Source organism: Somniosus microcephalus, chromosome 27, assembly GCF_052327205.1.
Source record: "Somniosus microcephalus isolate GS21.2 chromosome 27, FLI_Smic_1.0, whole genome shotgun sequence".
NCBI classification, from domain to species: domain Eukaryota; kingdom Metazoa; phylum Chordata; class Chondrichthyes; order Squaliformes; family Somniosidae; genus Somniosus; species Somniosus microcephalus.
This window is the reverse complement of record NC_141013.1, coordinates 18861890-18889607: the sequence shown is the minus strand read 5'-3', so window position 1 is coordinate 18889607 and position 27718 is coordinate 18861890. Positions and strand designations below refer to the sequence as shown.

The following is a 27718-nucleotide window of genomic DNA, read 5'->3' as shown; positions in this document are numbered from 1 at the left end:
ATTAAGTTTCTGGTTAATGGTGACCCCCAGGATATTGATGGTGTCGGTTTCTATGCTAGTAATGCCATTGAATGTCAAGGAGAGGTGATTAGACGCTCTCTTATTGGAGATGGCCATTGCTTGGCACTTGTGTGGCACAAATGTTACTTGCCACTTATTAGCCCAAACCTGAATGTTGTCCAGGTCTTGCTGCATGCTGGCATGGGCTGTTTCATTATTTGAGGAATTGCGAATGGAACTGAACACAGTGCAGTCATCTGCGAACATCCCCACTTCTGACCTTATGATAGAGGGAAAGTCATTGATGAAGCAGCTGAAGATGGTTGGACCTAGGACACTGCCCTCAGGAACTCCTGCAGCGACATCCTGGGGCTGAGATGATTGGCCTCCAACAACCCACAACCATCTTCCTTTGTGCTAGGTATGACTCCAGCCAGTGAAGAAATTTCCCCCTGATCCCCATTGACTTCAATTTTACTAGGGCTCCTTGATGCCACACTCAGTCAAAAGCTGTCTTGATGTTACGGGCAGTCACTCTCACCTCACCTCTGGAATTCAGCTCTTTTGTCCATGTTTGTACCAAGGCTATAATGAAGTCTGGAGCCGAGTGGTCCTGGCAGAACCCAAACTGAGCACCGGTGAGCAGGTTATTGATGAGAAAGTGCTGCTTGATAGCACTGTCGACAACACCTTCCAGATTGAGAGTCGGCTGATGGACGGTAATTGACTGGATTGGATTTGTCCTGCTTTTTGTGGCCAGGACATACCTGGGCAGTTTTCCACATTGTCGGATAGATGCCAGTGTTGTAGCTGTACTGGAACAGCTTGGCTAGAGGCACAGTTAGTTCTGGAGCACAAGTCACCAGCACGACAGCCGGAATGTTGTCAAGGCCCATAGTCTTTGCTATATCCAGTGCGTTCAGCCATTTCTTGATATCACGTGGAGTGAATCGAATTGGCTGAAGACTGGCTTCTGTGGTGGTGTGGACCTCATGAAGAGGCCAATATGGATCATCCACTCGGCACTTCTGGCTGAAGATGGATGCAAATGTTTCAGCCTTGTCTTTTGCACTCACGTGCTGGGCTCCACCATCATTGAGGATGGGGATATGCATGGAGCCTCCTCCTCTCATTAGTTATTTATTGTCCACCACCAATCACGACTGGATGTGGCAGGGCTGCAGAGCTTTGATCTGATCCCTTGGTTGTGGGATTGCTTAGCCCTGTCTATAGCATGCTGCTTCCGCTGTTTAGCATGCATGCAGTCCTGTGTTGCAGCTTCACCAGGTTGGCACCTCATTTTCAGGTACGCCTGGTGCTGCTCCTGGCATGCTCTTCTACACTCCTCATTGAACCAGGGATGGTCCTGGGTCAATGTTGAGGACTCCCAGGGCCACTCCATCCCGACTGTATATCACTGTGCCACCACCCCTGATGGGTCTGTCCTGCTGGTGGGACAGGACATACCCAGGGATGGGGATGAAGGAGACGTTAGCTGATAGGTATGATTCTCTGAGTATGACTATGTATATGTAAGGTTACATGCATGTTCCTCACCTAGTGGTTAAAATTCAAATGTTTAGATAGCATAGTATCTAATCATTTAAATTAACAGCAAGCACATTTTTGAAAGTGTCCAGGGCATCCAACAGAATCTGAAGCTCTTCATAAATCTTGCTTAACATCACATGCGTTACGCTCCAAGTGGTGCGAGATTATCTCCTCCAGTTGGTGTCTTGAATCGGATTGCTCTCTGACTCTGCATTTATAGTGCAATTTAAGCATAACTGCGAATGCACTTCACAACAATGCTAAAGTTGCAGTATAAATCCAGCCTAAGGGCTTCTGGTGTATAATTATTTGTGAAAGAGAATATTCCCCATGTTTGTGATGTCTGGTTAGTTCCTGTGAATATTGTTGATTCAGGTGATGCAAGGTTATTTTATTACGCATGTTAACATAATTACTTGTGATGCCCAGGATAACTTGCCAGAAACGTTTGAGGTTTAAATTGCTGTGGATCTGAGCTAGCAGTTACAGTATAAAGCTACTCTGTTCCTTTAAACCTGTAGATCCGGTTCTTCCTTTAGTAAGCCTGCTAAAAGCAAAGCTGCAACGTCACTTTATTGATGTTACGACTAGAATCCCCAAAAAAGAGATGGAAGAAAGGGTTCTGCTATGACACAGTCAATGACGCTAATAACAGGGCTTGGCTGTCTACAGGATATCCAGGAGGATACCTGAAAAGGCTTGGCAGACACCTGGCAGTACAGACAGCAAGCCCAGACAGTGGCTAAACAACAAATCCAACATGCTCCTGCTGACTCCCTGTAGCAAATACGATGATTCCAACAAGCCCAGACCGAGACTCATTAGCAAATGCATCAAGCCCAGATGGAAACTGAGAGGGATCTGTCGGACACAAGGTGTGATGAGTGCAAAAATAGGTCAGTAACATAAGCACATTAGGAATGTTGAGGAAAGTGGTAATGACGTACGAATGAAAACTAGCGCACAATGTGCTGAGTGGTGGATTAGATCAGAGGCTGTGCAGGCAAAAACAGAAGAAACATAAATTGTCAGGATCATAGCAAGAAATGCATCTAACTTGAGTGACGGTGATGCACAAAGTCTGGGGAGCTAAGATCACATTAAAAACTATCTCCTATTTATTCACTCAGATAAAAGGATACTGGAATATTTGATGATTTGAATAGAAACTCTAGCACAAAAAGGTGGAATCTACCATCAAAGTTAGAAACTGCCTCAGGCTTCAAGCATACTAAGGCGCAATGTTCCTTCTAAATTGTCTTTGTTCTGCGCGGCCTGTTTATTTCAATGCGCGGTCCCTTTAAATTTCTGCGCATGCGCAGTATTTTCAAATGGAAACACCCGTGAGAGGCCTGCGCGGGACCTTGCAGATTACTGCGTGGCCTCGCACACGAGCAGCCTAGAGGGAACATTGCTAAGGAGTCAATCAAACACATCATCTGAGTCGGAGTTTTATTGAATCGCTAACCATTTGTTATTAGGCTTGTTTACATCCTGCATTTCAGAGCCACTCCGCACCGTCTCCGCAATAACAGGCCCTGCACATTGCTGGATGGCCTAATTGGGAGAAGCCTTGGACTTCAACAAATTACCATCCCTCCCTCTCCTCACATCTTCGTGGGCAACGGCACTGCCTGATGTAAAGAAAGAAAGAAAGACTTGTGTTTCTACAGCGGCTTTCACGACCTCAGGACGTCCCAAAGCGCTTTACAGCCAATGAAGTACTTTTAAAGTGTAGTCACTGTTGTAATGTAGGACCGTCGGATTCAGAGGTGGGAAGCGCCACGGCTGAGACTTGAGGCTTATTAACCTAGAAGGTCCCAGGTTTTCAATTCCTGCTCTGTGCTGAGTTAGGTGATCCCGACAGAGCAGCAGCAAGAGTACGATTGGCCTCTGCATCCCTGGGATAGTGAAGGGAAAAATAAGCCAGGGTGCCCTAAATAACAGTTGGCTTTAATAAACATTTCTTTGACAGCAGGATGTTGTCTTTTTTCCCAGATTTCGAAGTCTGTAGCTATAGTGCTATGACTCTGTATCGGAGTCTAACTCAGTTTAAAGCAGAGTCTGGATGGAGCCTCTTTAATGGGGCTGTGTAAAGTTTGGGACCAGTTGGAATCTGTTTGTTGCCGATCTAGAGAGTAAGCATTTAAGGAGAAGCTAGAACGTATTTAAAGGGAAGCTCGATAAGCACACAAGTGAGAAAGGGAGAGAGGGATATGTTGACGGGGTTGGGTGAAGTAGGGTGGGAGGAGGCTCGTGTGGAGCATAAACACCAGCATGGACGTGTTGGGCTGAATGGCCTGTTTGTGTGCTATAAATACTATGTAAGCCTTAAACCAACCACTGGAAATCTAGCACCGCCTTGGTATGTCTACAGTGCTCAGCTTAAAAGCGAAGCCACCTTAAATGTATGAGCTGGCCTGTCATGTTGTGGGAGTTTTTGACAATTTTTTCACAGAAAGGACTTGGGGGTTGGGGCTTTGCAGGGGGGGGGGGACACAGTTAAATATTGGGTTTTTAAAACATAGTGGCCTAGAAATTGGGTATAGCCCCGCTTGGGGCGTTAGAATTGGCGGAGCACAAATTTATCGCAACTTATCGACACCTCGTGCGATATTGGGTTGCAGCGCCCCAAAGGTGATTGAGGCGCGAGTTCAGGTGTTACACGAGGCACCTAAGGCGCTAACATGCCGGCGCAACCCAATATCGGGGCGTCCAGCCGCAGCGCAGGTGCTCTCAATTACCCATGACCACGAGACTTGCAGGCGCCGGCCAGCTCTTAAAGGGGTGGGTCAGGCAGCTCCAGCATCCACACTCTGCGCCTTGTAGGCCTGCAAATCGGCGCAGGCCCTTCTCTGGCGCAAAAAACTTGGATCAGATGGAGAGGGTGAGGCAGAGAGCAGAGCGCTTCAGCACTGAGTCCCTGGAGGAATTGGTGTCCGCAGTGGAGCGCCGGCGAGATGTCCTATACCCAGACAATGGCAGGAGGCCTCATCATAAGGACTACCGACGAGCTTGGAGGGATGTTTCTCAGAGGGCCAACTCCAGCAGCATGGCGACCAGGAGCCCTGTCCAGTGCAGGAAGAAATTCGGGTCGTCAGGGTGAGTGGAGTTAATGTAAACTTATGCATCCCTCCATGAGCACCTGACTTTATGGCTACAGGGTGCGCGATACCCCAATGGCCATCTGTCAGCAAGCACCCATGGCCCTTTCTGGTCACACACATCCACATTTGACTCAGGGCTGTTCCACCATGGGGGGGCATGAGATCATCACTCAGGGCATCATGTAAGGGATGTTCCACCATGGGGGGCATGAGAACATCACTCAGGGCATCATGTAAGGGCTCTTCCACCTTGGGGGGCATGAGATGATAACTCAGGGCATCATGTTACATCACTTCCCATCCTTTGCCCTGCAGGCCAAGCTGGCGCGGAACCGAAAGTAGCAGCTTCGCACCGGAGGAGGCCGTCCTCAAGTGGAGCCTCTGACGGATCTCGAGGAGAGAGTCCGCCAGATTGTGGGAGGATGTCTGAGTGGTCCTGTCACCACTGCAGCTGCCGACCCCATTGTCCACAGCGATGGTAAGGTTCTCAACTATTACAGCTGTCACCTTTCAGTTGTTTCCCCCGCCAGCATGCTTTCTCAATGTGGACCCATGTCATAGCATTGCCGCACTGTTGCATCCCTTGCTGCCAAACTGTCCTTTTGCTAAAGCCACTCTTCAACCTCCCTGCTTTCAGATGCTGCATCACCAGCTCAGGAGCCGGCCCCTCAAGCTGCCAATGCAAGTGCCTCCGGAGGCGACGACCAGGAGGAAGTTGGACCATCCGTGCCAGCCTCAGGGGAGCCACCGCATGTGGAGATTGGGGATAGTAGTTCCCTTGAGGAGAGGGGGGGCTCTGATGAGGAGCCAGTTGCAGGGACCAGCAGCCTGCAGCAACGCGCGGGGGGTAGGGACGCTCGGGGGCCGTTTCCCCGGAGGGCAAGGCAGGCCACCATGACTGCTGCACAGAGTGCAGAGGAGGTGCGGTGCCTTGCCGAAATGAGCGCCCAGGCCCGGCTCAGGCACACTGAGCTTATGGCTGCAGTGGGGAGGATGCCTGAGTCCATTGACACACTGGCAAAGAGTGTGGTGGACTTTGGGGCAGCAATGGAAACGACTGTCCAGGGCTTCGGGGCAGCAATGTTAAGGTCTGTCCAGGGCTTGTCCAAAGCAGTGGAAAGGACTGTTCCGGCCTTGTCCGAGGCAGTGGAAAGGACTGTTCATGGTTTCTCCGAAGCAGTGGAAAGGACTGTTCATGGCTTCTCCGAAGCACTGGCACCTGCCACGCAGGTCCTCACTGCTGCCACGCAGTCACTTGCTAGCCTCGTCCACACGCAGATTGAGGCCACGCGAACACTCACTGCTGCCACCGTAGCTGCATCAGGCAGGATCACCCCAGGCCCTTGCAGCACCACAGCAGGCCATGAATCTGTGGAGCAGTCGATAGCGGCGGATGATCCGGTGCGGCACCGTCAGAGTGCCAGTGTGTCGGCCGACAACGGTGCAGGTGTCCTCTCTCTGCATGTGACCAGTCCTGATGCCACCGCTGGCACGTCAGCAGAGCAGCTGCCACCACCTGCGCGGCACACTGCTAGCAGACATGCCCAGTTGGAGCAGCCTGCTTGCGGGACCTCCAAGCCCAGAGGTCGTCCAGGCCGTCCCTCAGGGGCTTCAGCGCTTCCAGACACTCAGCAGGCGTCCCCCAGCCTTGACGTAGCCACTGGGGTACAATTACGGAGGAATTGCAGGGGGGGAAGGGGCCGACCTCGTAAGAGGAGTCGGTCTCCATCAAGGGGTCACCAGTAGAGGGAGGTGCTAAGACGTCTCTTTTTCCAGTTTTAAGGCACTCCACACCTGTTGTGTTTGTTTGTTATGGTTTGGTTAGTTTCGCCGGGTTGCCACACAGTTATCTGTTAGTTTGTTAGTTATGATTTCTGTTGCCATTATGTTGTCATGCTGGAAGGAAGCACTTGTTTGAAAATAAAGAAAACGTTTTATTTACAATCGACCTGTACACTATTTACATTCATCGATGCCTTCATAGGCTTACAGTGAACCGGAGGGTGCTGTTTGAATCACAGCCACCATTCCGTCCGAGGGGCCTAGAACCGAGTCCTTATGAGCCTCTGACGAATGGCCCTTCCAGTTTCTGGAGCCCTCCCATCTTCCTGCTCCTCCTCCTTCTCCTGATCCTCCTTGCCCGCATGCTCCTCCTCCTCCTCCTCCAGCTCCTCGTCCGCCTGCTCTGCTGGACCTTGAGGGTCGGCTGGCATTGGCTGGGTGCGTTGAATGGCCAGGTTGTGGAGCATGCAGCAGACAACAATGATGCGCGCCACATGCTCCGGCGACTACTGTAGGGTGCCCCCCGAATGGTCTAGACAGTGGAAACGCTGCTTCAGCACACCAATTGTGTGCTCCACAATGTTCCTGGTGGCCTGATGACTGCTGTTGTAAAGCTCTTCTGCCGGGGTGCTGGGCAAACGGAGCGGGGTCATGAGCCATAGGCAGAGAGGATAGCCCTTGTCGCCCAGAAGCCAGCCTCGTGGGTGAGCCGGGGCCTCAAAAAGGTCAGCCACTGAAGTCTGCCGCAGGATGAAGGCGTCATGGCTGCTGCCAGGGAATTGTGCGTTCACCGCCATGATCATCTGCCGGTGATCACAGACCAGCTGCACATTAAGGGAGTGGAACCCCTTTCGGTTGCGGAACTCCTCCGGATTCTGCAATGGTGCCCGCAAAGCCACGTGTGTACAATCAATGGTCCCCTGCACCATGGGGAAGTCCGCAATAGCCGCGAAGCCCTGTGCATGCTCCCCCTGCTTCTCCAGGGTCACAAGGAAGGTGATGAATTCGCGCCTCCTTTTGTAGAGGGCAGATGTAACTTGCCGGATGCAGCAATGCACCGCAAATTGAGAGATATTAGATATGTCCCCAGCTGCTGCCTGAAACGATCCGCTGGCGTAAAAGTTGAGCGCAACAGTGACTTTCACGGCCACCGACAGAGAGGTCCTGCACCGTATCCACGGCTGCAGATCCCCAGCAAGCAGGTGGCACAGCTCAGTGACAACATCCTTACCAAATCTCAGCCTTCGCAGACACTGCTCCTCCGACATGGTAAGGTAGGAGACCTGCTGCCTGAAAACCCTGGCAGCGTATGGTCGGATTTGGCGATGTCCATTGGCCCTCCTCCTTCTGGCCAATCCCAGCCCTCTCTCCCTCCGTCTCTGTGCCCTTGCCAGTTGCTCAGCCAGGATGACGTTCCCCTCCAAAGCAGCTCCCATTATTCTGGCCGACGAGTAAGACGCATTCAGCTTTCTGGATCCAACTGTTCTGGACAGGGCTGAAGGTCCCAAGGCTCCTCTGGCTCAATAAGAACAAGTCTGTGCCACTGAAGGCCTGCAACTCTCTCCAGCAGCGAGCAGTATGGCCAGGCCAAATAGCTGCCGGTTTTATACTAGTGCTGTCCCCTTTAAAGAGCGCCCGCCGAGTCCGAGAAGGACCTGGTAACGTTCCATCCAACTGTCACTAATAGCGCCAGGCGGAACGGAGGGGGGCGCCACTGAATTTCCGGTACGGGGCGCCAAAAAGGCGTTGCACAATGAAATGACGTCATTATCTGGCTGCGCCCGCGAGCGGGCGCAAAGACTTAGCGCCGGCACGACCAGGCTACTCAATATGGCTGGATGTGCTAGGATCACTGCGCACGTCCGAATATTGGGTAACGCCCAAATCTCGGGCTCTTTAGGCGCTAATCACTGGTGCAACCAACCGAATTTCTAAGCCAGTGTATTCACACACAAAAAAACAATAAGAAGATTGATTGATTGATGGAGTGATTCCTGGGATGAGGGGATTATCCTATGAGGAGAAAATAAGTAGGCTAGGTCTATATTCTCTAGAGTTTAGAAGAATGAGAGGTGATCTCATTGAAACATATAACATTCTTAAGGGACTTGTCAGGCTAGATGCTGGAAGGATGTTTCCCCTGGCTGGGGAGTTCAGAACTAGGGGTCATAATCTCAGAATAAGGGGTCGGCCATTTAGAATCATAGAATCATAGAATGGTCACAGCACGGAAGAAGGCCATTCAGCCCGTTGAGCCCGTGCCGGCTTCTTGAAGAGCACCTCAGCTAGTCCCACTCCCCTACCCTTTCCACGTAGCCCTGCAATTTTTTTTCTTTCAAGCACTTATCCAACTCCCTTTTGAAAGCCGTGATTGAGTCTGCCCCCACCACCCTTTCAGGAGGCAGTGCATTCCAGATCCTAACCACTCGCTGAGTAAAAAAGTTTTTTCTTATGTTGGCCTAGAAATTCAGTATAGCCACGGTTGGGGCGGTAAAGTCGGGCGGGCGCTAAAGTTTGCGCCCGCCGGAAAGTGGAGGCCACTTCGCTGATATTCAGTAGCTTTGGCCAAGGAGTTTGGGCGAGCGCTAAAACTGGCGTTGCACCCCTATCTTTAGGCGCTAAGCCGGCGGTGCAGACTCATACCGCCGAGGCCGGGCGCAGCGCAGGTGCGGTCATGTTTTGATTGACAGCAGACACCCTGACGCCGGCCAGCTCTTAAAGGGGGAAGGGTCAACTTGGTCTGCTGCCACGCCCTGGATACTGCAGCCCTCCAGCTAGGCCTAAACACTGCTGCTGGAGAGAAATAGCGCCAGCAACGATGCAGCGGGCCCGTGAACGAGCGCAGCGCTTCTCTGCCCATGCTTTGAGGGTGCTGCTTAGGGGTTTGGAGAAGAACAGAGATATCTTGTGCCCGGACAGTGGCAAGAAGGCTCCCAAGAGGCTGTACAGGAGAGCCTGGAGGGAAATCGCCCAGAGGGTCACAGCCAACAGCGATGTCCCCAGGACTGGTGACCAATGCCGCAAGAAGTTTAACGACCTCACTCGGTTGGTCAGGGTGAGTACCCTTTCCAGTGTCCTCCTCATCCTTGCATGTGCACCTCACATTATGGGCAAAGGGACCTCAAAGGCCTAATGGCCAGCCCTCCTCCAGCAGCTATGGCAGTGGCATGATCATCAATAGCACTTTCTGCACTTGACACACTGGCCAAGCTATTCGACCATGGGAGGCAGTGCACACAACAACAGGGCACCACACTGGCCAAGCTATTCCACCATGGGAGGCAGTGCACACAACAACAGGGCACCACACTGTACTTAGAGGCCGTCCTTTCTCTTGCAGGCCAAGCTGGCGCAGAATCTGAAGAGCCGGACTGTCACCGGGGGAGGCCGTGTCCAGTTCCAGGAGCTCAGTGAGCTGGAGGAGCGCGTGGCTCGACTCATGCGTGCCCGGGTGATTGGCCCCGTTGCTATTGGAGATGCCGATCCTGTGCTGGGCCCCAATGGTAAGGACATGACCGTTTGGACCTCTCTCGTTCCCCTTGCGCTTCAGATCTACATCCTTTGCCACTGTCCCACCAATGCGCATAATGCCACCACTCATGCCTCCCTCGCTGATGCCCTGTCCTCACTCTAAAGCTACTCTTGTGCCTTCCTGCTTTCAGCTGGTGAGGAGGAGGTCCCTGAAGCTGCGAGTGTCAGTCCCTCGGAAGAGGAGGACGACGAGGACCAAGAGGAAGGCGGCACATCGGGGGAACCCTCATCCGCGCCAGGGGATGGCAATGGAGGGGACACGTCTTGCCTGGAAGAGAGTCAGGGGGAAGTGTTGCAGGGGGGTGTAGCTCCTGTGCCCAGTGGCGTCCAGCCACGCGGGAAGGGTCGGGCAGCACGGCTGCCTTCTCCCCAGAGGGGGGAAGTGTTGCAGGGGAGGGCAGTTGCTGGGCCCAGTGGCGTCCAGCCACGCGGGAAGGGTCGGCCAGCTCGGCGGCCTTCTCCCCAGAGGGAGAGTCCGGCCTCCAGTCCGGAGACGGTCCTCGCCCAGGAGGTGCGCCTCCTTGATCAAATGTCCGCGGACTCGGAGCGGCGCCACACCGAGTTCATGGGGGTTGTGGGACAGTTGCCTCAGGCCATTGAGTCCCTGGCTCATAGTGTGGCCGATTTCGGGGACTCACAGGCCAGGGGTGTCGAACAACTCGCGGCAGCACAGGACGCGAGTCGAGAGTTCATGAGTGGTGCCGTGCAGACACTGGCTGGTCTGATGCGGGCACAGACCACTCACTTCTGCCACACTCGCTGTGTCACGGACGCATCGCCAGGGCACCCGCCGTGCTGCTGCAGCACAGCGGTCTGGCCTTCACCAGATTGCTGCGCTTGCTGCAGTGCCAGCCCGGCCGAGTGCCAGTGTCTCTGGCGACCAGCGAGCGCCTGGCATCAGCCAGCTTGCCCCCATTGCTGCAGCCGCCACTGCCACTCCCCCAGCAAAGCTGCGACGAGCTGCTGGAGAGACTGATGCTGGCCAGCCACAGCTGCAGCAGTCAGCAGCCGGCCCCTCCAGGGCCGGACCTCATCTAGGCTGACCCCCAAGGGCACCTTCCGTCACGCATTGTGCCCCTCAGGAGCCTTCCCCCAGCCTTGCAACACACACAGGGCCCAGGTTGAGGCAGAGCAGCAGGTCGGGCAGGGGCCGGAGAAGCCTGCACAAGGACTCGCCCTCTCGGCACACCAAGTAGAGTGTGTTGCCAGATGTTTTTTTATATGGGGGTGTTTGTGTTCTGTATGGGGGGGCTTATTTTGGTAAGGCCGAAGATGAAGGCAAATGTTTTTTTAGATGGGGGTGTTTGTGTTCTGTATGGGGGGGTTTGTCTTGGTAAGGCCGAGGATGAAGGCCAAATGGATGGACAAGTTTTGTTATTCCTCCGCAGGTTGTGGGAGTGAGATATGTTTTTGACTGTTTTTTGGGGGTCCTGTCTGTTTTTGTGTTTCATGTGGGAAGGGCCCTGAGTTTGTTAAATAAAGCTTTTTATTTATTCAGCTTGTCCATGTGTCATGTTTCAAGTGGTTGTTGCGTTAACCGGCTGAGGGCTTGCGGAGCGGCTGCATTCAGGTGCGTTCATTGCCACAAGCCATTCCCTGAGAGGGGGCCTAGCAGTGTCGTTCAATAAGCCGCCGGCGGACGGCCCTTGGACCTTGTGGCTCCCTCCTGGGCTGGTACTCCTCCTCCTCCTCCTCCTCATGGTCCTCCTGCTCGTCCTCCTGAGGTGGTGGTCCAACGTGAGGTGGCAGTGCCTGAGTCCTGCGGATAGCCAGGTTGTGCAGCATGCAGCAAACGATGACGAACTGGGAGACTCTATCCGGCGAATACTGTAGAGATCTGCCGGAACGATCCAGGCAGCGGAACCGTTGCTTGAGGACGCCAATCGTTTGCTCTATGATGTTCCTTGTGGCTTGATGGCTTTCGTTGTATGCCTCCTCAGCAGGGGTCCTGGGCGCGCGGAGCGGGGTCATGAGCCATGTACACAAAGGGTAGCCCTTGTCCCCGATAAGCCATCCCCTTGGGGGAGGCTGTGCCTGGAACATGTCAGCCACAGTAGTCTGGCGCAGGATAAATGCATCGTGGCTGCTTCCTGGAAAGCGGGCATTGACAGCTAGGATGCGCTGCCTGTGGTCACACACCAGCTGTACATTGAGGGAATGGTAGCCCTTCCGGTTGCGGTAATCCTCGGCATTGTCGATAGGTGCCCGCATAGCCACATGCGTGCAGTCAATGGCGCCCTGCACCATGGGGAAGTCGGCGATCCTGGCAAATCCGACTGCACGCTGCTCCTGCCTCTCTAGGGTCATGGGGAAGGAGATGAATTGGTGTCTCCTTGCGAAAAGGGCATCGGTGACCTGCCGGATGCAGCGATGCACGGCGAACTGGGAGATGTTCGCTATGTCCCCAGCAGCGGCTTGGAAGGAGCCGCTTGCATAAAAGTTCAGAGCCACCGTGACCTTCACTTCCACCGACAGAGACGTCCTGCACATCAGCTGTGGACGCAGATCTCTGTGAAGCAGCTGGCAGATCTCTGCAACCACCTCCCTTCTGAAGCGCAGCCTCTTAACACAATGCGCGGCAGTCATGGTGAGATAGGACACCTGCTGCCGGTATTCCCTGAGTGGGTAAGGCCTACGTTGCCGACGCCTGATGGCCCCTCTGCGTCTAGGCATGGCTGCCCCTCTCACACAGCGTCTGCGAGCCCTTCGCACATAATGCTGGAACTGAGGGTTGGAACCCCATGCAGCCCCCATAATATACTTGCAAACAGTGAAATCACAATGAGTCAAATTTCCAAGCTCTGGCCAGAAGCCAAAAATACCTCTCCTATGTTGTCCCAAATCAGTAAGGTCTGTTCCTTGGCCTCTGTCCAGAAATCCAAAGCACTAAAGTCATTGCAGCAAAATGGCTGGCCTTTATAGTCCAGTCTGAGTGCCCTTTAATTAGCGCTCCCCGAGGCCCGCAGGGCCTCTGCTGCGTTCCACTTCACAGTTCTTAACAGCGCCATGCCCACATTGGGCGGGCGCCACTGAAGTTCCGGTTTGGGGCGCACAAACGGCGTTGCACGACGAAATGACGTCATAAGCTGCGCGCGCAGCTGAGCGGGCGCAAACACTTTGCGCCGGCGCTAAATGTCAACTGAAGTTGGGCGTAGGCGCAGATCGGCCTGCGCCCGGGCGCTAAGTGCCTAGCGCTCAAAATCTACCCCTCTTATGGCGCTAACGGCTGGCGAACGCAACTGAATTTCTAGGCCGTTGTCTTTTGCCAATCACCTTAAATCTGTGTCCTCTGGTTCTCAACCCTTCGGCCAATGGGAACAGTTTCCCTCTATCTACTCTGTCCACACCCCTCATGATTTTGAACACCTCTATCAAATCTCCTCTCAATCTTCTCTGCTCTAAGGAAAACAACCCCAGCTTCTCCAGTCTATCCACGTAACTGAAGTCCCTCATCCCTAGAATCATTCTCATAAATCTTTTCTGCACCCTCTTTAAGGCCTTCACATCCTTCCTAAAGTGCGGTGCCCAGAATTGGACACAATACTCCAGTTGAGGCTGAACCAGTGTTTTATACAGGTTCATCATAATTTCCACGCTTTTGTACTCTGCTCTATTTATGAAGCCCAGGATCCCATAAGCTTTTTTTAACTGCTTTCTCAACCTGCCCTGCCACTTTCACTGATTTGTGCACATATACCCCCAGGTCTCTCTGTTCCTGCATGCCTTTTAGGTTTGTACCCTTTAGTTTATATTGCCTCTCCTCATTCTTTCTACCAAAATGTATCACTTAGCACCTTTCGGCATTAAATTTCATCTGCCACGTGTCTGCCTATTCCGCCAGCCTCTCTATGTCCTCTTGAAGTCTATCACTACCCTCCTCACTGTTCACTATATTTCCAAGTTTTGTGTCATCTGCAAACTTTGAAATTGTTACCTGGACACCCACATCCAAGTCATTAATATATATCAAGAAAAGCAGTGGTCCTAATACCGACCCCTGGGGAACACCACTGTGTACCTTCCTCCAGTCCAAAAAACAACTGTTCACCACTACTCTCTGTTTCCTGTCACTTAGCCAATTTCGTATCCATGCTGTCACTGTCCCTTTTATTCCATGGGCTTCAACTTTGCTGGCAAGCCTATTATGTGGCACTTTGTCAAACACCTTTTTAAAAATCCATGTACACCACGTTAACCACATTGCCCTCATCAACCCTCTCTGTTACCTCATCAAAAAACGCGATCAAGTTGGTTAAACACGATTTGCCTTTAACAAATCCATGCTGGCTTTCCTTAATTAATCCACACTTGTCCAAGTGACTGTTAATTTTGTCCCTGATTACTGTTTCTAAAAGCTTCCCCACTACCGAGGTTAAACTGACCGGCCTATGGTTGCTGGGGTTACCTTTACAGCCTTTTTTGAACAAGGGTGTAACATTTGCAATTCTCCAGCCCTCTGGCACTACACCCGTTTCTAATGAGGATTGGATAATTATGGCCAGTACCTCCACAATTTCTTCCTCCACTTCCCTCAGTGTCCTAGGATGCATCCCATCCGGTCCTGGTGACCTATCTACTTTAAGTACAGCCAGCATTTCTAGTACCTCATCTTTATCAATTCCTATCCCATCCAGTATCTTCTTTATCTCCTTCTTCACTATGTCTATGGCAGCATCTTCTTCCTTGGTGAAGACAGGTGCAAAGTACTCATTTAGTACCTCAGCCATACCCTCTGCCACCATGTGTAGGTCTCCTTTTTGGTCCCTAATCGGCCCCACCCCTCCTCTTACTACCCGTTTACTATTTATATGCCTATAGAAGACTTTTGGATTATCTTTTATGTTAGGTGCCATTCTATTCTTATACCCTCTCTTTGCCCCGCTTATTTTCTTTTTCACTTCTCCTCTGAACTTTCTATATTTAGCCTGATTCTCAGATGTATTCTCGACCTGCCATCTGTCATATGCACTCTTTTTCTGCTTCATCTTACTCTCTATCTCTTTCATCATCCAGGGATCTCTGACTTTAGTTGCCCCGCCTTTCCCCCTTGTGGGAATGTACCTTGACTGTACTCAAACTATTTTCTCTTTAAAGGCAGCCCATTGTTCCATTGCAGTTTTGCCTGCCAATCTTTGATTCCAATTTACGCGGGCCAGATCTGTTCTCATCCCACTGAAATTGGCCTTCCTCCAATTAAGTATTTTTACTCTAGATTGCTCCCTATCCTTTTCCATAGCTAATCTAAACCTTATGATACTATGATCACTGTTCCCTAAATGTTCCCCTACTGACACTTGCTCCACTTGACCCACCTCATTCCCCAGAACCAGATCCAGCAATGCTTCCTTCCTCATTGGGCTGGAAACATACTGACCAAGAAAGTTCTCCCCGAACACACTTCAGAAATTCTTCCCCCTCTCTGCCCTTTACACTATTTCTATCCCAGTCTATATTAGGATAGCTGAAGTCCCACATTATCACTACTCTATCGTTCTTGCATCTCTCTGTAATTTCTCTGCAAATTTGCTCCTCCATATTTTTCCCACTAGTTGGTGGCCTATACAATACACCTAGTAGTGTAATGGCACCTCTATTATTTCTCAACTCTAGCCATATAGATTCTGTCCTTGACCCCTCCAGGACATGCTCTCTCTCCAGCACTGTAACATTCTCCTTAACCAATACTGCCACACCACCTGCTATGTTTCCTTCCCTATCTTTCCTGAACACCTTATATCCAGGAATATTTAATACCCAATCCAGCCCTTTTTTGAGCCAGGTCTCCATTATTGCCACGGCATCATATTCCCAAGTGGCTATTTGCACCTGCAGCTCACCAACCTTGTATACTATGCTTTGTGCATTCACATACATACACTGTAAACCTATCTTAGACCATCCTGTGTTCTCCCCACCTACTACCTGACTATTCCTTGCTTTAGTGCTATCCGTCTCTCCCAATCCTTTGTGCCCTTTGTTTCTTCTTTCTAATGATACATCCTGGTGCCCATCCCCCTGCCAACTTAGTTTAAACCCTCCCAACAGCACTAGCAAACCTCCCTGCGAGGATATTGGTACCGGCTCTGTTGAGGTGCAACCTGTCTGGCCTGTACAGGTCCCACCTCCCCCAGAACCAGCCCCAAAGTCCCAGGAATCTGAAGCCCTCCCTCCTGCACCATCTCTCCAGCCATGCATTCATCTGCGCTATCCTCCTATTTCTATATTCACTCGCGCATGGCACTGGGTGTAATCCAGAGATTACTACCTTTGAGGTTCTGCTTTTTAATCTCTCTCCTAGTTCCCTGAAATCTGCCTGCAGGACCGCATCCCTCTTTCTACCAATGTCGTTGGTACTGATATGGACCACGACCTCTGGCTATTCTCCCTCCCCCCCCTCAGAATGTTCTGCAGCCGCTCGGTGACATCCTTGACCCTGACACCAGGGAGGCAACATACCATCCTGTAGTCACGTCTGCAACCACAAAAACACCTATCTGCTCCCCTAACTATCGAATCCCCTACCACTACTGCTTTCCCTATCTTCCTCCCCCCCCCACCCCGCCCCCCTCCACTGTACAGCTGAGCTAGCCATGGTGCCGTGGACTTGGCTCTGGCTGTGTTCCCCAGAGAAACCATCGCCCTCACCAGTACTCAGAACAGAATACTGGCTGGAGAGCGAGATGCACTCAGGGGACTCCTGTACTACCTGCCTGGCCCTCCTCTTCTGTCTGGCGGTTGTTATGTATTGTGTGTTCTCCTCCCACCTGCGGTGGTGCTGTCACAGCAGATAAATGGTTGGGGTTGTTCTCTTGGTTAAGTTTTTGTTCTCTTTGTTCGGTACTCTCCAGAACCTTCTTTTTGAATAAAGCACTTCATGTTTGAATCTCTGAGCTCTGAGTTCTTATTGTGTCTAGGTAGAAAGGTACAGACACAACAAAGTGGCGATGAGGATCGGATGAATCTGCGTTGTGGGAACTTTCTTGTTTTCGACTGCAAAACACTCGGAACAGAGATTGCAGCATTACATTAACGTTATGGGTGCAGTGAGTGAACAGAAATTAAAATGTGAAATGTGAGATGGCTACTATATTAGGAAACATCGGTGATTTTGATGAAAATGTGGAGCAATGGAGCACTTATACGGAACGTTTTGACTATTTTGTTTTGGCGAATGCGGTGGCAAACGAAAAGGTCGTGCCTACCTTTTTGAGTATAATGGGGGCAAAGACATTCAATTTACTTCATAGCCTTGTACAGCCAGATAAGCCAAGAACTAAAACATATAAACAACTAGTGGAAATTCTTGGAGCACATTTTTCACCAAAACCTCTGGTTATTGCTGAGAGATTTAGATTTCACAAATGGAATCAAGAGGAGGGGGAATCAGTGATGATGTTTATTGCTGCTTTAAAAAGGTTGTCAGAACACTGCAAGTTCAAGGAGATGCTGAATGACACCATTAGAGACAGACTTGTGTGTGGTCTGCTAAGTGCAGCCACACAGAAGCGCCTTCTTACTGAGGACAACCTTACTCTTGAAAAGGCCATTGAAGTTAGTGTCTCCATGGAGATGGCAGAAAAGGAGGCTCACCAGTTGAGTTCAACAGGGAGAGTTCACAAGGTGTCGTCTGAGCCTAAAAGGGCGCGGAACGGCACACGTTACCGTTGTGGGAAAACGGGCCATTACGCTAATGACTGCTGGTGTACGGAGCTGGAATGCCGAAATTGTGGCAAAAAAGGTCACATTGAACGTGCCTGCAGAGGTAAAAAAAAGAACAGACAGAGCTGGGAAGCATGAAAGCAAAATGTCTGTATTTGGACAAGAGAAGAAAAAGAGTGTTCATTCAGTGCAGTATGATGGAACAAGCAAAACAGAGGGGAGCGACACCTCTGAGGAGGAAGAGGTGCACATACTGACGGTTGCAGGTGGTCCAAATGGCTACTGGGTGTCACCACTGGTGGAGGGACAATCAGTGCGGATGGAGGTGGACACAGGCGTGGCTGTGTCCCTTGTTTCAGACACTGTCTACAACAAAATGCTAAAGCATCTTACCCTTCAGCCAACAAACATTGTGCTAAAGACGTATACCGGCGAACCTGTGGCCATGAGAGGCGCCATTGAGGTGACAGTTAAATTGAATGGACAGACTGCGAAACTGCCACTATATGTGGTAAAGGGAAATTACCCATCGTTACTGGGACGTGCGTGGCTAGAGAAAATCACGCTGGACTGGCCTGCAGTCCGCATGATGTCAAAAGGGGAGTCAGGTCTGACTGCAGTTTTAAACAAACATGCAGAACTCTTCAATGGTGAACTTGGGAGCATGAAAAAGATCAGCGTGAGTCTGGACATTAAACCTGATAGCAAGCCGAAGTTTCACAAAGCCCGACCTGTACCCTATGCAATTAGGCCAAAAGTTGAGGCTAACTTGGAGGCCTTAGTCGAGAATGGAGTCCTGGAGCCTGTGAGTGTGAGCAAATGGGCCATACCCATTGTTCCTGTCCTGAAAAAGAATGGATCTGTTCGAATCTGCGGGGATTTTAAAGTGACTATTAACCCGGTGCTGTCTGCGGAACAGTACCCTCTTCCTCGCATTGGTGATCTGTTTACGGGCCTGGCCGGAGGGCAAAAGTTCAGCAAAATAGACATGCCAGGCTTATCTACAAATGCATGTCGATGACAAATCAAAGGAGCTGCTGACAATTGTGACACACAAGGGGCTATACCGGTATTGCCACCTTCCGTTTGGTATTACGTCAGCCCCTGCTCTATTCCAAAGGGCAATGGATCAGATTTTGAGTGGACTGCCAGGAGTCCAGTGCTACCTGGATGACATCCTTGTCACTGGGACAAATGAGGAGGATCATCTTCTGAACTTGGATGCGACACTACAGCGACTGAAAGAGTACAGACTCAGAGTTCGTAAGGACAAATGTGAATTCTTTCAGTCTTCAGTTGAGTACCTGGGGCATGTGATTAATGCTACTGGCCTGCATAAGGCGCCGTCAAAGGTCAAGGCGATCGTGGAGGCCCCAGCACCCCAGAATGTGAGCCAGTTACGTTCATTTCTGGGGCTACTTACCTACTATGGGAAGTTTATTCCAGACTTAGCAACATTGCTGAAGCCGTTACATCAGTTGCTATGTCAAGGCAAAACATGGAAATGGACTGAACTGTGCAACGAAGCTTTCGCCCAAGCAAAGAAAGCATTGCTGAAGTCGGAGGTCCTGACACACTTCGACCCAAAGCTACCCATGCAGCTAGCATGTGATGCATCACCATATGGTGTGGGAGCAGTCATATCCCACATCATGCCTTCTGGGGACGAGAAACCTATCGCCTTCGCATCACGCACCTTGAACAAGGCCGAGAGTAACTATGCACAGATTGAGCGCAAGGCCTTGGGAATCGTTTTTGGAATTCGAAAATTTCATCAGTACCTGTTTGGGAGAAGGTTCACACTCCTGACGGACCACCGTCCATTGACTTCAATCTTCGGGCCCCACACCGGAATTCCGTCTCTTGCTGCAAGCAGGATGCAAAGGTGGGCTTTACTGTTGTCAGGACACACATACAACATCAAATATCGCAAATCAGACTTGCACGACAACGCAGACGGTCTCTCGAGGCTGCCCTTGCCTGTTACTCCCCCAGAGCCTCATCAGATAGACATCTTCTACTTTAGACAAGTGGAGGGAGCACCTGTCACTGCAGTTCAGGTGCGAAGGTACACCCACAACAATCCAGTCCTGTCTGAGGTAATGGACGATATCATTCGAGGGAGAGCTATAGGAGATTCTCCTAGTTTGAAACCTTACATTTCAAAAAGAAATGAGCTCTTCGGCCAGGCAGGTTGTCTTCTTTGGGGATGCTGTGTCATCATTCCGCCACCTCTGACGGAACCTATACTGCAACAACTTCATACAGGCCACAGTGTGATGGTTCGGATGAAGGAAATGGCAAGAAGCTACTTCTGGTGGCCAGGTCTCGATGGAAATATTGAGGAGAAAGCCAAAACATGTTCCCCATGTCAAAGGGTCCGGAATGTTCCACAGCTGGCAACCCTACACCCCTGGGATTGGCCTGAAGAAGTGTGGCAGCGAGTACATGTGGACTTCGCCGGTCCTTTAGAAGAGAAGATGTTTATGGTGGTTGTGGACGCTCGTAGCAAGTGGCCGGAGGTCGCTGTGATGAGGTCTACCATGGCAGAGAAAACAATTGAGAAACTTGGTGAGATGTTCAGCCATTATGGCTCACTGGAACAACTCGTAAGTGACAACGGTCCACAATTTGTATCACAGGAGTTTGAAACCTTCCTGCATGTGAATGGTGTCCAACACATCGGGTCTGCGCCCTATCATCCCTCTACTAACGGCCTGGTAGAAAGGTTCGTGCAAACTTTGAAGCATGCCTTGAAGGCATCGCAAGGTCAGGGCTCAATCCACCAACGTCTGAACAGCTTCCTGTTGTCCTACAGGAACGAGCCGCATGCCACAACCAAAACTTCCCCCGCTTCGCTCATGATGAAGAGGCAGTTGCAGACAAGTATTGACTTACTCAAACCTCCAAGGGCAGAGCAGGTTGTCCATCGTCAACAACAAGCTCAAGTTGAAAAGAGAGAGAAAAGAGCCAAGGAGAGACGGTTTCATCCTGGAGAGCACATCCTAGCTCGAAACTACAACACTGGACCGAAATGGGTTCCTGCTACAGTGATCGCACAGACGGGCCCTGTGTCTTACACAGTTGAGACTGCTGAGGATGTCGTCTGGAGAAGACACACAGATCAACTGTTGCTAGGAGCAGTGACAGCCACAGAGGCTCCAACAGCTGGTTGGCCTGAACTGTTTCCGGATGATACCGCAAACCAGCATCCTTTGCCACAGTGCTCTTCTCCAACACAGGAAGTCAAAGAGACTGTTCCACCTGTGCAAACTCCTGACTTTCAACTGACACAGGCACCTTCTCTATCTAGGCCTGTGTCAATGCCTACTGCTGTGGAAGCCAGCGATGACTGCCGGTATCCTGTCAGAGAGCGGCGGCCTCCAAGATGCTTGGATCTGTAGGCTTAGTGACTTACCCACAAGACTGGGGCAGAATAAACCCCAGGGTAAAGTCAGGGTTTGAGGCAGTCTACCTCTACCCTTGGTTAGTTGAGTGCATTGAAAGTAACTCACCTGTTGAGGAATAATGTGGACCTTTCATTTAAGAGGGGAGGAATATGTTATGTATTGTGTGTTCTCCTCCCACCTGCGGTGGCGCTGTCACAGCACATAAATGTTTGGGGTTGTTCTCTTGGTTAAGTTTTAGTTCTCTTTGTTCGGTACTCTCCAGAACCTTCTTTTTAAATAAAGCACTTCATGTTTGAATCTCTGAGTTCTGAGTTCTTATTGTGTCTAGGTAGAAAGGTACAGACACAACAGCGGTCATCCATTCCCTCTCTGCGTGCACACTCCTTAGCTGCGGGGTGACCACCTCCTGAAACATGCTATCCATGTAGCTCTCAGCCTCACGGATGCACTGCAGTGACGCCAGCTGCTGCTCAAGCTCCAAAACCCAGAGCTCGAGCTCCTCCAGCTGACAACACCTCCTGCACACATGGTTGTCCAGGACTCGGGAAGCATCCTGGAGTTCCCACATTGCACAGGATATGCATTCTCCTGGACTGAGCTGCCCTGCCATGCCTTTATTTATTTGACTATTAACTAACTTTACAGAAACTTAAGTTCTAAGATGGGGGTGTGGCAAACAGTGATGATGATATCAATCAACTGCAACAGGACATAGAAAGGCTAGCAGAATGGGCAGACAAGTGGCAGATGGAATTTAATACAGAGAAGTGTGAGGTGATGCATTTTGGCAGAAGGAACAGGGAGAGGCAATATACACTTAATGGCACACTTTTAGAGAGTGTGCAGGGACAGAGGGACCTGGGAGTTAATGTGCATAGGTCCTTGAAGGTGGCAGGACATATTGAGAAAGTGGTTAACAAAGTATATGGGACCTTGGGCTTCATAAATAGAGGCATTGAGTACAAAAGTAGAGAAGTTATGCAGAATTTTTATAAAGCGCTGTTTAAGCCACAGCTGGAGTATTGCGTCCAGTTCTGGTCACCACACTTTAGGAAGGATGTGAAGGCCCTTGAGAGGGTGCAGAGGAGATTTACCAGAATGGTTCTGGGGATGGGAGATCTTAGCTACAAGGACAGGTTGGAGAAGCTGGATTTGTTTTCATTAGAGCAAAGGAGGTTGAGGGGTGATTTGATAAGAGGTGTACAAGATTATGACGGGTTTGGATAGGCTAGGTGGGGAAAGGCTGTTCCCACTAGTTGATGGTACAGGGACTAGGAGACACAGATTTAAGGTTTTGGGCAAGAGATACAGGGGGGATGTGAGGGAAAACTTTTTTACACAGCAAGTGGTGATGACCTGGAATTCGCTGCCGACGGACGTGGTGGAAGCGGAGACACTCAATGTTTTCAAGGGGAGACTGGATAGGCACTTGAGGGAAATAAACTTGCAGGGCTCCGGGGATAGAGCGGGGGAATGGGACTGACTGGATTGCTCTACAGAGAGCCGGCACGGACTCGATGGGCCGAATGGCCTTCTGTGCCAGTATGACTCTATGATATTATGACTCAATGTATCTAATTCAAGTTATTAATATAATATAGTATTAGCTGTTACTAATTTAATATAGTATTAACAGTTACTAATTTAATACAGTATTAACAGTTACTAATCTCCAAGCTGCTGCTTTATCTCTAACTAGCTATTTAACCCCGGCCCCTAACTTGAAGAGAAAAAAAAAACGGTGTGACCTTTACCAACCAATCAGTTACCAGCTATCCTGTGACGTCACTCCTTGTGTTTTTTTGAATCGCCGCTCAGCTCCCTTTATGCTACTGCCGCTGCCTCCACTGCCACAGTCCCGCTTAGGTTCACGCTGAGATGAGAAATTTCTTCAATCAAAGGGTTGTGAATCTTTGGAATTCTCTACCCAGAGAGCTGTGGCTGCTCAATCATTGAGTATATTCAAGACAGAGATTGATACATTTTTGGATACTAAGGGAATCAAGGGATATGGAGATAATAAGAACATAAGAACATAAGAACATAAAAAGTAGGAGCAGGAGTAGGCCATACGGCCCCTCGGGCCTGCTCCGCCATTCAATAGGGTCATGGCTGATCTGAAACTAGACTCACGTCCACTTCCCTGCCCGCTCCCCGTAACCCCTAATTCCCTTATCAGCTAGTGCGGGAAGGTAGAGTTGAGGTCGAAGATCAGCCACGATCTTATTGAATCTTGGAGCAGGCTCGAAGGGCTGAATGTCCTACGCCTGCTCCTATTTCTTATGTTCTTATCATAGATGGTTAAAATGCTAATGAGCTAAATGTTTATATTGTTTCCCCATTGACTAGGTAATAAGCAATTTTTTAGCCTGCCTTAACAATCGACAAACACTTCACACCCATTGTGTTGGGAAGTCTCTGACCCCTTCTGATCATGCACAGAGGGTAACAAAAGACAGAAATGCAGGCAGGCAGCCAGATTTTCAAACAGAATGTTCTCAGGGCAAACTCTCACCACGCTCAGAAATTTAGCATGCTGGAGGGTAGTAGTTATTTTGTTTGTAAAGTAAAATGACCCAACGGTATAGGGAAGGGCAGTATGTTCATTATTTTGTATTAATGTGTGAAGACAGGTTTGAACTGATTAGAACTAAGTGGATCTGTTCATAACTGCGGCTCTGTACGTTCATTCAGTATGAAATATAATAGCTTAAACCATACTTACGTAATACTTTGAATTCAGCTTCATCTTACCAAACATTTTCTCGGTCTAAGAGAGAAAAACAAGCACATGTGCTATAGGCAGTGTTTTACATTGTATAGTGTTCATGTCTTGATAAAATAGTGCAGCCACTGTCTTACTGTGAGCAGCACCATGAGAGATTTGTTCATTGCATCGCTGGCGCACGTCATCATATTTCAGATGTCACATTTCAAAGTGTCAAAAATACTTTAAAAAATGACAAAATGTTTCATGCTGGTTTCTTCTGTCCTGGAGCCTGCCATTTACTAGAACCTGGCAACCCTCAAACTACCCTCACTCACAGCAAGTAACTCCTAATTAACCTCACAGCCAACTTACAGCAAATAAACCTCGTGGCCTTAAAGGGCAGAGCAGTTACACGCAATGCTATTTTAGCAGCAGAATAATACATCACATGTTGTACGATGTTCCCCATCAATCGGGAGGTCCCGCGCAGGCCGCTCACCAGCTCCTGCCGCTGGATGAGATACCGCACCTGCTGCAGGAAATGTAAAATTTAAAGGGCCTGTGGGGTGTGGGGGGGAGTAGAGGGAACATCGGTGTTGTATGTTGTACACTTCTGTCATTATGAAACAGGACATCAGCTCACTAATTGAGCCAATGTCACATGAGATCTGCCAGTGTATTGTAATAGGGAAGCAAAAAATTATTCTCAAAACACAACTGTATTTACCTCAGTCTGCTAACCTTCAGTCTGTCACATAATTTAGACCTCAGTTCAGGATGTTTGCGATTCGCCACTGCGCAATCTAAAATTCATAATCTTCTGCGCATCTGGTATTCTGGAGTCACAAATTACCTTGTTATTTGGGATCATTTGCACGCTAGTTTTGCATCTGTATTCTGCTGTCTCCGCACGCATCAGGAAGTCACCTTCACAGTCACCTTGTGTGACTGTTGCTGGGAGAATCGAGCTGCTGTAAGCTTCAGTGTCCTTGGAGAAGAAGTCAAAGCAAGAAAAAAAAAACCATGCCAATCCATCAGTGACTCCGAGCCCCACTCTTGAGACTGCGCTTCAGAGGCGACAACATTAATTCAGTGCTGAAATGTATTCTAATTTTTGCACTGAAACGATGCAGTTTTGTAAACATGTACCGTTTAAATTTTGACAACTCATTTTCTTTTTTCAAATCGGGAGCTATCTCTCTTCTGTAGCTCATATTTTTTTGACACACTGTGCCTTCTGGTATGTGGCACCTCTGAGTTATTTTCACACTGCTGTTCTGTAGGATTTCATGATACCTTCGCCTTTCCCTGTCAGTGGAAGCTGAGCGATATGATGTTTGGCAGGGGGAGGAGGGGATGCAGCAAACGCCGCTGTTTCCAATCTTTCGGTCCTTCAGCCCGTCAGAACCCAATGACTTTTTATTTTTAAGAGTAGATGAAATCCACTCCAGGGGATGTTGAGGGCAGAAATCATTTCACATCCCAATTTATTAAAAAAAACAACTGTCTGTTCATCTCACCAGATGGTCTGAAACAAAATTTGTTTTCATTTTATTTTCCCAATTCCTCCCTCTTTTTGATTCCCCATACTTCTTTCTAATCTCGGTTTCCTGCCCATCATTTCACAGTGAGGAAACTGTCTGCCAAGTCTTTGACAATGTTATTCTTCAACTGCCTGTTACGTGACGCAGAAGAATAAGCCAGGATCGCACACCCGCCACTCTTTTCCCAGTCCCTGTGAGAAAGTTTACAATTGGTGCCATACTTACCAGCATGATCAGACACCTGTCATACCTCAAACCTCAAGCAAGAACCTGCATGCTCCTGCTCCATGGCACCAATGTGTATCCCTTCTTCACTTTTGTGTGATTACTTTTTACGTAAATGCAAGATGTCTTCTGCATCTTGTATACCTGGATGACTAGGAGACAGTCGCATTGTTGTAAGTTTAAGATTTGTACCGTGCCCATGTAGTTTATGCTGTAACATTTTCCTCTCTTGTGACTTTTGAATTTTATTGCAAACGTGCTGAAAATGAAACACTTTCAACTGGTTGGTTAATAAAAGTAAAGTCACATTGCAATTGCAATGCTGCGGTTTTACAGGCTCTTTATGAATTTGGTTCTTGTGATTTTTGTTTCTGAATTTATCATCCTGGGTTTCTAACATTGAAACTCTCGGGGCGCAAAATTTGGGTACGCCCCGTTTGGCGGTGGTAACCGAGTGAAGGCCGGACATCTAGTGCCCGGCGCGGAAGTACCGCCCCAGCCGCTAAATTTGATTTACTGCCCCATGCAGGACATGGAGCGCAACCTCAGGCGTTCCACTTCCTAGTGGGGCGGTAACTGAGGCGATGTCAGAGTGCTGCTGCGTTTCAATGCCCCTCCCCTGCGTGCTCTGCAGGGCCTCCGATGGCCCACACTAGGCCACCAGGGCGACGTGGTGCTGCAGACGCAGGCCAGCACCGAGACCCAGTGCCGAGCTGTGCGATGGTGGCCAGGATTGCGCCACGGCACATCATGGAGAGCTAACCTGGAGGTCGGCCAAACAAAGAAAATGGCGGCGTGGGTCGCGGCCACACCTCCCCTTTAAATACCGCCCCACGAGCAAAGGTCAGCCCGGTTCGCGACCCACAAGGCTGGCGCTGACATCGCCCGCAGCAGCCTCGTGGGGCACAGCTGAATGTCTGCTACGGGGCGGTAAGGGGCCATGGTGCACGGTGATGACGTCATTGCCGGTGGCGCCACGGCCCAGGGCGCTACCGGTGGGAGCATGGCACTATCGGGTAGCGCCTCAGCAACACCACGTCGAATTTCTTGGGAAGCGCTTTTTCCGCCCCGCCCCGGCAATAAGCTCTTTGCACTCCAGTAGTGCCAACGGCAGGCGCAAATGTGCTGAATTTCTAGCCCAAACAGGTTTCTTCTGTTTCACCTGTTTGGGGCCCTGGACAGTGGGAAGGGAGGAGGTAAAAGGGCATGTGTTGCATCTCCTGCGCTTGCACGGGAAGGTGCCAGGTGAAGGAGCAGGGCTGTTGGGGGTGATTGAGGAGTGGACCAGGGTGTCGCGGAGGGAGCGGTCCCTTCGGAATGCTGAAAGGGGAGGTGAGGGGCAGATGTGTTTGGTGGTGGGATCACGTTGGAGGTGGCGGAAATGGCGGAACAGCGATTTACTTGTACTTCTTGCAATCTAGTATACTGTATTCGCTGCTCACGATGTGGTCTCCTCTACATTGGGGAGACCAAATGCAGATTGGGCGACCGCTTTGCGGAACACCTCCATTCAGTCCATACGGGTGACCCTGAGCTTCCGGTCGCCTGTCACTTTAATTCACCGCTTCACTCCCACTCTGATCTCTCTGTCCTCAGGCTATTGCATTGTTCCAATGAAGCTCAACGTAAGCTCGAGGAACAGCACCTCCTCTTTCGATTGGGCACTTTGCAGTCTGCTGGACTCAACATTGAGTTCAACAATTTCAGATAATTATCCCTGCCCCCATTTTTCATGCAGTATGATTTTTGCCATTCCCATTTGCAACATTTTATCTTTCCTGCCTCTTACAAAAGTACAGGATGTTCTTTCTACTCCTTCCTCCCCTCCTAACCCCCCCCCCCCCCACCCCCGTCTCTGCACCTGCTTAATATCTGTTACATCTCCAGCTTTTTCCAGTTCTGACGAAGGGTCCCAGACCTGAAATGTTAAATCTGTTTCTCTCTCCATGGATGCTGCCTGGCCTGCTGAGTATTTCCAGCATTTTCTGTTGTCATTTCAGATTTCCAGCATCTGCAGTATTGTGCAATTAATTCAATCTACATCCAGTTTGCTTGAACTTGTCATTGTCCAACCACATCTTCTGTTCCCTGTTTGTGGATTCAATTTTTCCCCACTTTTTTTTTTAGTGCAAGCAAAGGAACAGACAGGTTTCCATGGTGCATTCTGGGAGCTCAGATGGAAACACAAGTTTGGGAGCA

The 27718-nt window shown here is 50.0% G+C and overlaps 1 long non-coding RNA gene across 1 annotated transcript in view; it reads right to left on the bottom strand.

Annotated features, from left to right (window-relative positions):
- Positions 1-24780, bottom strand: part of LOC147100030 (uncharacterized) — a 47884-nt gene extending 23104 nt beyond the window's left edge. Inside the window, exons 1-2 of the long non-coding RNA XR_015073858.1 lie at positions 24604-24780; positions 23766-23810 (exon numbers count right to left, since the gene is read on the bottom strand). This is a non-coding gene — a long non-coding RNA (uncharacterized LOC147100030). The remainder of the gene's footprint in view (positions 1-23765; positions 23811-24603) is intronic.
- Positions 24781-27718: the final 2938 nt, after the last annotated feature.